We start from the raw sequence: 15,223 nt of genomic DNA, 5'->3' as shown, positions 1-15,223 counted from the left end.
ATACATCATCATGAACTGTGAACAGATTTGCTAAACAAAGGAGAGCCTCATCCTTTTAACCCTCCACAGCCGACATCGGGAGTCTCTTGGGGTAGAACACGAAATGAAAAAGAAGTGGATGGCCAGATGCTGTAGATTGTCCCCCAGTGACCTGCCGCAGAGACTTTTTTTATTTATTTATTTTTCAGATGGAGTCTTGCTCTGTCGCCCAGGCTGGAGTACAGTGGCCGGATCTCAGCTCACTGCAAGCTCTGCCTCCCGGGTCCATGCCATTCTCCTGCCTCAGCCTTCTGAGTAGCTGGGACTACAGAGCCACTATTTTTTTTTTTTTTTTTTTTTTTTTTGTAAGTAGAGATGGGGTTTCACCGTGTTAGCCAGGATGCTCTCGATCTCCTGACCTCATGATCCGCCCGTCTCAGCCTCCCAAAGTGCTGGGATTACAGGCTTGAGCCACGGCGCCCGGCCCACAGAGACTATTTTTAAAGACGCATTTATCTCAGCAGGAGTGACAGCATTTAAGTAGCCAGGTACTCGTGCTAGACAATCCTTCATGAGAAAAGTCTGCAGAGCTTGGATGCACTCTTTACAAAAGCCTGAGTGATAGATCAGATGGGAATTGCCCTGATTGGTTAGGTGGCTGGTTTGAAAGACCCGTAAAGATAATGCAGAAGTGAGAGCTTGGAAACCAAATGGAGTTAGCCCCCAAATTATTGCAGCCACCCCAGCACTCAAAAGTTAATCCAATTTTAAATTTACAAGATCCATCTTAACTAGAAATGCAGGCTCTAACTGTCCTGCAAATTTTTTAAGTGGTAGCTGTTCAATGAATTGTATTATCCCATTAAAGAATAATATTTTAGATGTGGTAATCCCAGACTCACACAATTCTCTTTTATGAACCTAACTAACCACTGCATTCATATGGAAGGTAAATTACAGCTATATTACATCAAGCCTTTCATTATTGACACAGCATTATGTTAGGCACCCCTATAAAACACTGAGAGAAAGATTAATACACAGTGGTATATATATTTGGAGGAATCAGGGTGTCCAGTCAGAGTCGATATGTCTTCTCTCCCTGTACAGAAAAAAAGGGAGGGGTGTAAATAAAAAGGTGAGGGTTGACAGAAGCAGAGTAAACATTTTAACCATTAAAACTGATCACAAATCGACGGTGGAAAGGTGTCATAAGATTTACCCCTACCAACCCATTAATTGAGGAAAATTACAGAAAGATGTCCCGAAGCTATCATAGGACCTAAGCATTTCTCCAAAACTGAGAAAACACTCGATGCAGCCATTATTCTTCTGTTTGAAATTTTTGGAGATCTCTGGCAGGGAAAATGTGGCACTTTATAGCCATTGAGAGCATTGCAAATCAATTCAAAGAACTAGTTCTTGCAGGCTGATGTTCATTCGGCCTGGGCAGGTTCAAGTTCACCTCCACTGGCGGTTGTGCATAGATCACTGTCCCCTCCATTGTCAGACACTTCTGATGTTGTTCCTCTTCCATGCAGTCAAGACTTCAGTCTATTGTTGACCTTCATCAGACAGGTTTGTCCTAGGCTCCTCTCCCAACCCACACCCCTGTTTATGTTCAAAACTGGATTTCAGGAAAGAGTTCTCTTAAGCACTGAAGAAAGACATATTTGGCATCCACTATACTCCCTAACTCCCACTCCAAAGGACTCTGTTTCAAAAGCCCTGGACACATAGCATAGATTTCTCATGAGACCCAACCATTCTAACAAATATGGATTGCATTTGCATTTTACTGCTAGAACAAACAAAAAGTATTTACACTTGGAAGAACTGTGGCTACACTTCCCATCCCTCCCTCAGTCCCCATGTCGTTTGGTTCTTGCCAGAAAGAGTACCAGAGGCCACTGAACACATCTCACGTTGTTTTGGGGTGAGTGGCAAAGTAAAATGCCAGCACTGAAGATGGTAAGCTTGAGTTTCACAAGTCATCTATATAAGAGAGAGAATTAACTACTCACTCCAACTGCACAAACAAAGTGCCTGGATTAACTGGACTGCACAACATGAGTTTGTTAAGTACATCCTCCCAGCAGAAAGTTAAATGGCTCTAAGAAATTGTGCTTGCATTTCGTTTGATCAGACCTCATTTCCTGGCACCTCAAACACCAATTTCTCCCAAAATATGGCTAAAACGCTGGCAATATTTGCAGATACCAGTTGTGGAAATTAAACCCAAATAAAGTTATATACAAACTTAGTTTACAGAATACCTAACCATTCAATTTCTTTGAATAGAGCAAAACAGAAATAAATATCCTTCTTAAATGTATCACCTAATTATCATGGAAAGCCTAGGAGACTTAGGAGAAAAGTAGATCTCTATAGATGTTGCTCAAATATTTGGCTTTCCAGATCAGAGTATTCTCAATGCTACCATGCCAGTATTCGAGTGGAAAATATGATAGATGATACTTTTAAATGCAAAAATATATGTATCCTGTACTTCAAGCCCAATCTTCATATAATGACTCTAACTTCCAGCCAAGTTGATTTGTTAAGTTGTTGGGCTCCAAGGAGCTTCATGGAGGAGTTTGGGTATTTCTTACCCTCTAATTCCTTTTGAAATGCAAGTAAGTCCTTGCACTTGACTTACAGAAATGCTTACTCCTCGCATAGTGTGTGCACTCACTGGAGAATCCTCTCCCTGCGTTGGACTGGGAAGACCTGAAGTTAAACGCGCAGCTCTGTGATTCTAAGGGTGGCTCAGGGCACCCCCAAAACAGTCACCTGAGTTACAAACATATTGACAGCTGAAGTGGGTCCTAAACTAGGGGTCACAAAGTCAACTTCTCCTCGCGTGTTATCCGAGGTGCCCTCTGGACCGTGATAGGCAGGAAGTGTGGATGCATTTTAGTGTCCTGGACAAGATTCTCTTGACCTTTCCTTTTCCCATAGGTGGTTCACATCAGGACCTGTTCTCGAGTCTCTGGCAGTCGAAGGGCAATCATGCCACCCCCAACCAGAGAAGCAGCAGCCAGAAGGATGGGGACCACTTTGGTTATCCCAACAAAAGAAGCAAATATGGTGTTTCCCAGGATGATGCCAAATTTGCATAATCCATTGAGAATGCCAAAGGCTGTTGCTCTGTAAAAGAAGAAGAATGGAAATAATTCTGACATTCTGAACCTCATTAGATGAACAGGACTGGAATCTTTCTTTTCCTTATTGCAGGGGGAAGAGGGGTACGAGGAATTTTTTTTCCTAAATATAAAAATAACACATTCTCATTGTAGTCAAATTTGGAAATACAGAATAATATAAAGATGAATGGATATCTAACCTCTTCACCGAGAGACAATCACCTCTGTTAACATTTTGAAGTATTTTCTTCAAGTGTTTTTCTTTTTTGCCTTTTTTTTTTTTCAAAGATATATATTTAAAAATTTTTTTACTGGTACGACATGCTTAGTATGGAAATCCTGAAAGGATGAAGAAGTATGCAAAGCAGAAAATGTAGGTGTTCCCCCTTTTAACATTCTCAACCCTCCTGAAGCAGAGACTGCCAGTTGCCCCCAAGTAGCGTTTCCCCAAATGTAGGACTACATTTCCCAGACTCATTTGCTGCTGAGAATGGCCATGTGACTTAGTTTTGGCCAATGGGATGTAAGTGAAAGTGGCGGCAGTTTCCAAGAAGCTTCCTTAAGGGACATTGTGGGTGGGCCTTTTGCTCTGTTCCCCTTCATTCTTTTCTTTCTACCCTGCTTCATGATGGAACACAGATGGTTTCATTTTGGACCATGGTGAGTCCATGCAATGAAAAGCAATGAGATAGAAAGAGCTTGCACCACCCACTCTAGACTTTTTCAGGAAAGAAAAAATGCAATGCTTAACCTTCTCAAGACCACAGCAATGTATTTGAGGTTTCTGTCAGCCACAGCAAAACCTAATCCTAATTATGATCTTTCAATCCCACTTTCCAGTGAGAACTATTACTAATCATTTATTCTTTCATGACCCCATCTGTATGCAGAGGCAATATTCCCAATACTACCTCTCCCCAAGTGAAATAAAATGTTTCTTTCTCGTACCACAAGTTTATTAAGAAAGTGGCTATATTTTTGTACTTAAAACTCTTCTTTCATTTTTGTCTAAAACTGTATCACACTGTAGCTTTATAATCACCAACCCAGTCTTTTTCGTTCGTTTGTCTTAGTATTTTTGTTTTTGTATTTTCTTGGATCTTTTAACATATGTACTTTTTAAAATAAACTTTTTTGAAGTTCCCAGGGGGGAAAAAAAACTTGTTGAATTTTGAATGAACTCTTTTATGTTAGAAAAAAACTAAATACAATTTGACATTTTTGTAAGATTGAATCTTCTTATCCAAAATTAGTATATCTTGTCTCTTAAATATATATACATTTATTTATATTTATATAAACATACTAATTTATATATATAATAAATTATGTATATACTAATTATTTATATATATATAAAAATATACAATAATTAATTATATATAATCATAATTATATATAAATACATAATCCATAAATATATACATTTTCTGAGACAGGGTCTGTCTCTGTCACCCAGGCTGGTGTGCAGTGTTGTGATCCTAGCTCACTATAACCTTGAACCCCCAGGGCTCTAGCAGCTCTCCCCCTCAGCCTCCTGAGTAATTAGGACTACAGGCACATGCCACTATACCTGGCTAATTTTCTAAATATTTTGTAGAGATGGGATCTCACTATATTGCCCAGGCTGATCTCAAACTCCTGCCTTCAAGCAATCCTTTTGCCTCGGCCTCCCAAGTCACTGAGCTGGCATATATTTATCTTCTCTTATGTGTCTTTTTAAAATATCTCTTAGTAAAGCTTTATGGTTTTCTTCATTTAAGTGTTTCACTTGTCAAGTTGATCCCTAATTATTTTATGATGTCTGCTGTTATTAAATGGATTTGAATTGCATCTTTAACTTTTTCAATATATTTTAAAACCTACACATAATTTAGTTTTATTACTGACCACCTGACCAAATTGTCTTTTTCTCTCTAGTAGTCTCATTAGTTAATTCTCTTAGGTTTCCTAGATGTAAAATCACATCATATTCAAATAATAATCATTTGTCCTCCTGTTATTTTGCATGTAAAACTTAGCAGTTCTTTGACTCAAATGAGAGGGGCTCCAAATATGACACATTGTGCTCTTCCTTAGTTATCTATATCCCAACAGCTCTGTCGCCAATTTTGGAAATATCACTAAGGTTTTTGCAGAATTTCATTTACCCACCTTCCTTACCATTTCACATTCCTTTTTGAACACAGGGCCTCTTATCTTCTCTCCTTAAAATTCACAATTTCCCCTCCACAAAGAAAAACAATTACTAAGTAATGACTTTCACCCTATGCCTTTAAACCAGGCCTCTCCCCATATATGACCTGTGCAAAATAAAAGTAACCCCTGGGTCTCCCTGCCACATTCTCTGCAGATTCCCTGGACTTCATGCTGCCTCCTGAGCTTTATTTACCTCCCTGCCCCTGTGCTATTTCAGTTCTTCACTTTTTTGCCTTATCTCCATTGGCAGGTCTGTTCTCTCTTGTGGATTACATGACATGTATGGTTTTGCCAACTTTTCACTCTTATTTCCTTCTCCTGGACATAGTCTGCTCCCATCCTTTGCTTCTTGCCATCCTTCCAACCTTATCAAGCCCTAGCCTGCCAACTTTCAGGTCTATGCCATCCCCCATGCAGGAGAAGCCAACGTAAGAGACGTTTGTTTCATGGAACAGCAGAAAGACCACGATGGCCATACACAGCATGAGATTCAGGGAGCAGGTAGACTTCTGACCAAAGAAACCCAAACAAGTCCCTGAGGAAAGCCCATGGAAGAACTGACCTCTGGTTGGTGGGATACAGCTCCACTGTGATCACATCCAGAGCATTCCAGGCCGCAATGCTTGTCCCACAAAACAGGCACTGCCAGCCAATCATCGCAGACTGGCTGTTGCCAAAAAACAGGAAGGAGCAGCAGACTGCAGAGATTAACATGGAGCCACATGCAGAGGGAGTTCAAGGTCAAAAAGAAACATGAGGCCTGTGTCTTGCACACGGCTATCACTCACAGTTCTCGTCCCATCTCCCAGCCTCACTGGTACACCTGAAGCCAAGGCTCCCTGAAGTATTAGGTTCATCCTCCACACAGAGAGAGCACAGCTGGAACCCTCCCATGGCACCCCAGCCATGGCATTAGAGCCCTCTGCGTGGGTCGGATCACCAGACTTAGGAAGGCTTCTGAAGTCACCACACTAAGGTGTTGCCCAGCTCAGAATGATGGGCCAGGGCAGATAGGGGCATTTGTTGAGAATCTATTATGTACCAGACATTGTTCTAGGTGCTTGAGCTACATCAGTATCAGTCAAAAAACAAAAACAAAACCTCAGACTTGGATTTGAAACCAGGATGTCAAAGAGATCTGTGCCTCTTGTTCAATGCAATATTATTCACAATAGTCAAAATATGTAGTCAACCTAAGTGGCCATCAACAGATGACTGGATAAAGAAAATGTGGTTTACATACACAATGGGATACTATTCAGACATTGAAAAAGAAAGGAATTCTGGCAGTCGCAGTGGCTTACACCTGTAATCCCAGCACTTCAGGAGGCCAAGGTGGGTGGATCACTTGAGGTCAGGAGTTCGAGACCAGCCTGACCAACATGGTGAAACCCTGTCTCTACAAAAAATACAAAAAGTAGCCAGACTCGGTGGTGCACACCTGTAATCACAGCTACTTGGGAGGCTGAGGCACCAGAATTATTTGAAGCAGGGAGGCAGAGGTTGCTGAGCCGAGATGGCGCCACTGCACTCCAACCTGGTGACAGAGCAAGACGCTGTCAAAAAAAGAAGAGAAAAAGAAGGAAAGAAGGAGGGAGGGAAGGAAGGAAGGAAGGAAGGAAGGAAGGAAGGAAGGAAGGAAGGAAGGAAGGAAGGAAGAGAGAGGAAGGTAGGAAAAAGAAGGAAGGGAGGGAGGGAGAGAGAGGAAGGTAGGAAAAGAAAAGAAAAGAGAAAGGAATTCCATTTAGGACAACATGGATGAACCTGGAAGGCAGGATGCTAGATACAGTCCATGGGGTAAGCCAGGCACAGAAACATCATCATCTCACTTTTCGAGATCTACTACATAGCATGGTGACTACAGTTACTAACAATGTATTGTATATTTCAAAATTGCTGAGAGTAAATTTCAAATATTCTCACCACAAAACATATATATGTGTGGTGATGGATATGTTAATTAGCTTGACTTAATCATTCCACATCGTATATATGCATCAAAATATCACATTGTACCCCATAAAAATACACAATTGTAATTTATCCATTGAAAATAAAAACATAATTTTAAAAAAATCCATTCTCATGGAGCTTATAACCTGGTGAGAACACACCTGTACATAATGGGCTACTGAAGGGAAACCTGAAGAAAGGCGGTGCTATTCTGCATTTACCCGAATGCCCACCCCAGAGATCTGACCTGCCCTTTTCAGCCCTACTCTATACTCTGTGCTCTATACATGTGCTCTGTGAACAATACCCTCTACTCACTAACCCCATGGACTTTCTTATCAGTTGGGAGGGGAAAGTGGCTGGAGTACCTCTTCCCAACTCCTCCCCTGGGGTAGAAGGCCTTTTCTGGCAATGGCTGCATCCCTCCAAGACCCCAGTTCCTCCCAGGTAGCTCTTGTTCCATGGTTCCAGCCCCCACGGAGCTCTGTGAGTGCAACTGCCCCCCTTGTCCTCAAAGCCATAGAGGTGGTAACTGCTTCTCACTTTTTGCTAGTGTCTGGGTGCCTCACCTGCCTTATTTGTTTCCACAACCCTGCCCACACCTCTAAAAGCCCTATGAGTAAGGTTTCCTTACTAGAACTATCTGGGGTGAATCCCTTTTCCCCTCCAGGAATCTAAGTATGCAGTCCATGAGGTTAGCATCGCAGGGCTCCCAGCAGGGTGGAGAAGTGCAGCTCAGATCTCTGGGGTGGGATGGGAGTGAACAGAAAATGAGCAGCACAGCCCTTATAGAGCTAATAGGAGATCCCATCCAAAGAAGACTGTCAAATGCTGCCCAACTCCAGTAAGTTCAGCCCGGAGGAACTTGGTATGCAAGCTCCAAGTCCAAGGTGGATGCAGAGCATGGCAAAACAGGTTGCAGCCCAGGAAAGTGACTGGCGATGAGGCGGAAATAGGGTGAACAGAAAGGGGGAAGGAAGCAGGTCTCAAACAACCAATAGGGACAGAGGGCACGAGTGCCCCACCAGGCACCAGGACCCTGCGGGAGGAAGGTATTCCAGTTGGCAAGAAGCCAGAGGCCAACCTGGCCTCGATAAGAAACACCTCCCCAGGGATGGGCCTCAGCCCAGAGTGTCACCCTCAGACTTGGGGCTGCAAGACTAGTGCCAATCCTTGTTGATGAACTAGGAAATGATAACTGCCCAACTGGATCCTGCCCACTCTGGGAAGCGGTAGGGCTGTGAGCAGGTGCCTGGTAACCTTTTTCCAAAAGCTAGGAGAGAACTAGAACAGGGAAACTGGCATGCCTAGGACCCCGAGTGCTCTGTGGACAATACCCTGTACATCCATACATCCCTCAGAGGGGCCAGCCACGGGGCTTGGCTTACAGTAAATGCTGGCAAACACTTGATAACCACAAAACATGATCATCTGACAAATCAGCTAATACTCATGGAGGCCTTTCCTGATCCTTCAACTCCGTTAGATGTTCCTGCTATAAGTCCCCAGGGCCCAGTGTACTTCCACTTCTATAATTCTTATTCCTCTTGTAATTGGGAGGCTTGGGTGCAAATGCCGGCTTACGTACTACCTGTGTGACCATGAGTGAGTTGCTTCACATTTCTGTGAGCTGTTTCACTGTCCCCGTCTCTAAAATGTTGATTAAATTAGTGCCTACATCATAAGGTTATCATGAGGGTTCAATGCGTTAGTATTGAACACATGTTCAACATTAATAATATTCAATAATAATAAGCATGTCATAGTGTTGAGGTAAATGAAATTTCTAGTTGAAGTCTGCCTCTCCCAACAGATCATTTGCTCCATAAGCACAGGGATATTGTCTGTTTCAATTACTGATGCATTCCCATTGCCTCCCACCCAGCCTTGAGAGAATAAGTACTGTATAAATAAATGTTACTGAATGAATAAATGAGTGGGTAACAGCCTAATCAGGAAAACTTCTACTCCACTGATAACAAGAAATGACTTGCACACTACAAAGAGCCCAGCAGATTAAGCAGAACAAAAATGTGCTTGCAGATTTTCTAGCGGGGTTGGTCTGAGAGCTGGGGATAGGGCTATTTCAAAGTGGTTCCGCCACATCCCATATCCCAGTGAAATAGGTATTAATTGAGCACCTCATCTTTACCATGCACTGTCAATATCACAGTCGACCCACTGCACATCAGGCCTTTTACTAAAGACAGAAGGGTAGAGAGACAAAGAAGGCCCTGTCTGAGCTCTTAACAAGCTTGCCTCTAGCTCAGAAACAAAACAGAGACATTCACAAGAGAGTAGGCTATAAAGAATGATTAAATATTAGTTCTAGATCTCTCATTGGAGAGCATGCCTTCATTTAGCATTATAGGAATTGTTTTGATCTGTGATGTATTCACTATAAGAAGGGCTTCAGTGGTGAGGGAAAGGACGTCTGCTGTTTCACCATTCCGCCTGCCCCTGTGCCCAGCCACACCGCCCCCACTCCACTTCCACGAGGGAGCATGTGGCAGGTCGTTAGGTGGTGGGACGTTCTCGTCGACATGGGCACCCACCCCATCCTTATAACCCTGCCTCCCCCAAAACTTCCTCAGCTGCTTCATGAACAGACAGAGACTCCACTGATAAACTCTGGGACTCATAAGGCTGGTGACAAATGGCAGAAGTGTCACATGTCTGCTCTCATACCCCTATCTTATTGAGGCAAACAGAGGTATTATTTTAACAATGGAAATGGAAGCTCAAAAGAAGTTGACTTGGGTCAACACATAAAGCTAATCTTGGCAGAGATGGAGCCACCTGACTCCCAGCCGAAGTTTTTTTTAAGATGACAACCTATAGTGTCTTCTGCTGAAAGCTTGGTGTTTGGGGCTCATCTAGGAAAGAGGCCATCTTCATCTGTTCTGGTCAGTTCAGCAGCATTGCTGAGTATCAGCTCTACTGCAGGCACTGCGCTGGACACAGGGGTCACGGAAATGAGTAAGCCATTGTCCCTTCCTCCATAGGGCCTCAGGACTAACCAGGCACTCCCTCTAAGAGAGGAGAACATGAAGTCTGCCATACCTAAGAGATGACTCCACCTTCACCACGAGATTAAAAAGCTGAAGTCACAGGCACTTCTCATGCTCACCACGCTGAATATGCATGCTACTATTTATAATAGTGATATTCAGTATGAGCCAAATGCCAGAAAAGAATTCCTTTCCATGAAGACCTGATCAATTCCTCTTCTCCAACAAAATGACTTCATGATTTATTTTGTTTCGTTTTGCACGTTGCTGCTAGGAATCTTCATATTAACTTTCCTAATCAACGACCTCCCTAAGGCAGGTCCCTAATGGCATGTTTATTAATAACATGTTGTCCACTTCCCTACCCCTGGCCTTGACTCAATATTCTAATGTACATTTTCCCTGGTCCTCAATGTGTACATTTTGCTTCTTGTTTACCATTCATAGCATGTGTTTCTGTAATGAATTGCTGCAAGTCCCGATGGAATGAGGCAAGGCATACATGAATATAGCTACCATTTTTGAGAACCTACAATGTGCCCATTTACAGGCACCTTATGTTCAATTCTCACAAAACCCTACCAACTAGATGTGGAAATCGTTCTCTTATAAATAAGGAAACTGAGGTCCAGAGAAGTAAAGGAACACATTCAAGGTCAAACAGCCTTTCCGTGAGGTCTTCAACAGGCTCTGTCCAACTCCAAAGCCTAAAGTGGTATTGCTATTAAATAATAAAAGTAATACAGTTTACCTTCAAACATCAAACCATCATCCAGGACCATTTTATATATTTTTCTGACAATAATCTGATGAAGAGGCAGGGTGGATATTATTACTACCCTTATTGAAGTGCTAATAGATTAAATGACTGTCACAGAATTTCTCTGTCAGGAAATGAACAAAAATCCCTCGCCTAGACCAAAGATTCTCGACTGTTTCCAAGGAGCTCTGGAGTTTTCTATAGGCACGCATCCTTGGCTCTATAGCCCCATGTGCGATCTTACTTGTTGGGTTTATTGTGCAATAATTACTTAATAAAAGGGAAAATTTCCCTGCTTTAATACACTTGAAAGTCACTACCTCAGCGTGTTGGAGCCGAGAAGTGACCCTGCTGACAACTCACCAATCATCTTGAGCCTTCCGATTCTATCCATGAGCAGGGCAGAAATGATGTTTCCGGGTAAGACAGACAGGTTGCTCAGGAAGCTGACGAGGTAAATCAGGAAGTCATTATCTTGCTCAAGTCCATGTGGCAGCCCTCCTTCTGCTCCAGAAAGGTGGAGTTGATAAACTGACAGTTGATGAACTTATGCTGGTAGAGGTCTAGGGAGAGAAGGAAACCTTCGGTTCATGTAAGTGCAAGGGAGCTGGAGAGAGAAAGGCAGAGGCAGGGATGAAGTCTGCCCCCTCCCGTAGGCAGGCTGTGGTAGCCTTTGCCAGTCAGACAGCCTCAAAGTCAAGGTAATATGTGGTCATGTCATCAAGGTATGGATGAATAGAGAAACTTTCAAAAATGTAATGACCTGTTCAAGTTCCTAAAAGCAAGGGGAATTAAACTAACACCGAGAGACTTAAAAATGCATCCTCTCAGCCAGGTGTAGCAGCTCACATCTGTAATACAAGCACTTTAGGAGGCCGAGGTAGGAGGATCACTTGAGCTCAGGAGTTCAGGACCAGCCTGGGCAACATAGTGAGATCTTATCTCTACAAAAAATAAATAAATAAATAAATAAATAAATTTTCTTTTAAATTAGCTAGGTGGGGTGGTATGTGCCTGTATTCCCAATACTCTGGCACCTGAGGCAGGAGGATCACTTGAGCCCAGGAGGTCAAGGCTACATTGAGCCATGGTCATGCCACTGCACTCCAGCCTGGGTAAAAGAGGGAGACTTTGTCTTAAAAAAAAAAAAAAAAAAAAACAAAAAAAAAACAAAAAAAAAACAACTCTCCAGCTGGATAACAGTCCTGTTTGTACTATCAGGTGACACTGAGACACTGAGGACCATGACAGCTAGGCCTCTCCTTGGAGGCTACCTGGCATAGGGAAGCAGAACACAAGAGAGTTAGTTCCAGATGGAGCCAATCACTCCAGAGCCCCTGCTGTAGTCTGTGCCAAAACCTGAACGTTCTTAAAAAATAAAAGCCATTTGCATTGGAACCAGTTTGCAAGTCTTCTGACACCTTCTAAGATCAGCTGTTCTGACAGGGAAGTCCTAAACAGGCTCCCCAGAAACCTGCGTTTGGGGAACTGGCCCTGCTGTTGACCCTCTTTAACCTCCTGAGGCTCTACCTAAAATATCTACACAAATTGGAAGAGTACACCTGATCATCTCCACTGCTTCTCCCAGCTCTGACATTTCCTGACTACATGTGTTTGCAAGAATCTCCATGATCAGAGTATTCAAATGAGGAGGCATCATTCAAACTTGAAATCATAAAACGATATGCCAGTTTTTAATGACACTTAGTAAACTTCTGGAACTCATCATTGTTTCAAGATCAGTCTAAAAGGAAATTCAGGAAGGTAAGTGCCAGAAGGAATTATTAAGAGAGTCCAGAATATTTAGAGACCAGATATTGAAGCTCTTGAGGCTGATATCATAGAGGAAAAAGATGTTCTTATATAAACTATCCCTTGCTGCTGATGCCAAAAATAAAGCATAGATCTGGACATAATGCAAGTAGTTCTGTGGAAAGATTGCAGGTTTTAGAGCCAAATCACTTGAGGAATGAATCCAAATTCCCTCCACTTGCTAACCACGGCCTTCAGCAAGTTGCTTAAGTCTTGATTTCCTTAACTTGGTTTCCTTAGCTATAAAAGAAGGATAAAAAAAATAGTACATTTCTCCATTGAGACAATGTAGGAAAAGCCCCCTAATGAAGCTCAGTTGGTTTCCTTATACCCCAACTTCACTTGATATGTTATTAATTTATGATGAGGGTAGTAAAAGTAACAAGAAGTGGTGAAGTGGTAGAATTTTGTGACTTTTTAAATCACAGAAATCTGGAATAGTATGATTTTAAAATAGTCTTTGTATTTCACTTTATGCACAAAATGTGAACAGATGTAATTTTCCCTTTTCATTTTTTATTGTGAGAACATGAGTCTTGCATTTTGCAAGTTTCAAATTATGCAAGGTCTTCAAGAATGCATGCATTCCCTGCATAAAATGCAGCCCTCTTGGAATGACATGTTATTTGTGTCATCCTTTGTTCGTACCAAAGACCCTTCATGTATAGCATTCAGCCTCACTGAGATGAGGATATTTGGCTAGAACTTTTGTTTCCATTTCACTTGTGATAAAACTGAGACACAGATACATTAAATGCCTTAGCAAAGGCTGTGCACCTAATTTGTGCCATGCCTGGGGCTAAAATTCATTTCCCCACCAAGGCTTGGCATTTGTATCTATGAATACTTTCCTACTCCTGAAGTTTATGCCTGAGCATTTTGATTCTTGAACAACACTAGTTGTCTCTTGTTACAGTCTATTCAGTCTATTAATCTTCTTACCTACCTGTGTTATAAAAGATGGTTGATTCAATGGTACAATTTTTGAAGTAGGTATCTGTTGATGTTACATCTTCAAAATAGCACTCGTCAAAGAATGTGTCCTCAAAGAGTACATGTTTAAAGTACATTCTTGTGAACCTGTGGGAAGAGGTTGACCTCTGAGTGATTCATCTGAGAAGAAAAGAGACTTAAGACCAAAATGGAAAACACAGCAAGGCAGGAAAAAGGAGATCTGCAAGCAAAAGGTGCCAGAGCATTATTTCAACCCGGACTACTTCCCCACTTCTTAGTTGTTTGTTTATTAGTGGGGAAGAGCTTCAGGATCTGGAAGCCAGTGTCTAGTGTAGGTGCATACGGAGTGCTATGCACCAACCTGGTGGTTTTCAAAGGAAGGTCCACGGACCTTCTGAGTCAGAATCACAGAAATGTGAAATAGTGTGAAATTTAAATATTGATAACATCTCACTTTCTGAGATACTTTTAAAACAAGCAGGTCCCTGGACTGGTCCTAGAAGTTTTGGAAGCCATAGAATTGTGACGGTCTGAGAATCTTTATTTTTTTTTAATTTTCCCAACAAAAATGCGAGAAATAGGTACTTTCATTCATACTATTGGTAGAATATAATCCATGCAGCCTCTTTGGGGAGCAATTTTGCAAAATTTGAAATGCACATTCTCTTTGATCTAGGAATACCACCTCTAGGAATTTATCCTACACATAATTGTCCATGTATTCAAAGAGATACATTCACTGATCTTCACTGCAACACTGCTTGTAACAACAATGGATTACTACCTACATACATATGTAATAGATGCCATATAACGGAATACCATGTGGCCATCATAGTAAATGAGGTAGATCTATATGTGTTAATATGGAATAATCTTTAAGATATATTGTTAAGTTAAAAAACAAGATGCAACATAGAGTTTATAACATGGGCTCATTCAGATAAGAAAATGTATGGACACATATGCTTCCAAATATATCTGGAGAGCTACACAAGAAACTGATAGAAATGGTTGTTTCCAGGGAGGTACAATGGAAGTGAGGAATAATACACTTAATTTTCACTTTACGTCAAGTGTATGTATTGTTTGTTCACTTCTTTTTAAACTCAGTTAATAAGATAGTAAGGCACCTAGATGATTATGAGGTGCAGCCACATGTGGGAGTCACTGCACCTCTCCAACTCCTGCATATTTAATAGGAAAGAAAAATGCAACATTTAAAAATATATTTCACATACATTACCATCTTTCTCTGTTGGCTATATTTAACAAGCTTGGTCAAACTTTTAGGCTGGAAATCCTTTAAATATGTCTTCATTTGTAAGTAATTGCAACACATTCTTTCATTTTTCTAGTCATTCACTTACATACTTAGTCTTCTGCAAACACTGAGCATGGTACTAGGT

The 15,223-nt window shown here is 41.7% G+C and overlaps 1 pseudogene across 1 annotated transcript; it reads right to left on the bottom strand.

Moving 5' to 3' along the window:
- Window positions 1-890: 890 nt before the first annotated feature.
- Window positions 891-13,960, bottom strand: LOC126947382 (synaptic vesicle glycoprotein 2B-like; annotated as a pseudogene). Its single transcript, XR_007723053.1, has 4 exons — window positions 13,807-13,960; window positions 11,412-11,611; window positions 5,887-6,046; window positions 891-3,129 (listed from the first exon to the last, which is right to left on the bottom strand). The product of XR_007723053.1 is annotated as a synaptic vesicle glycoprotein 2B-like (transcript).
- Between the last annotated feature and the right edge of the window lie 1,263 nt (window positions 13,961-15,223).

The sequence above is a fragment of the Macaca thibetana genome, unplaced genomic scaffold (genome assembly GCF_024542745.1).
Source record: "Macaca thibetana thibetana isolate TM-01 unplaced genomic scaffold, ASM2454274v1 unplaced_scaffolds213, whole genome shotgun sequence".
Lineage (NCBI taxonomy): Eukaryota > Metazoa > Chordata > Mammalia > Primates > Cercopithecidae > Macaca > Macaca thibetana.
The sequence above is the reverse complement of the archived record's forward strand: the minus strand, read 5'-3'. Positions and strand labels throughout refer to the sequence as shown.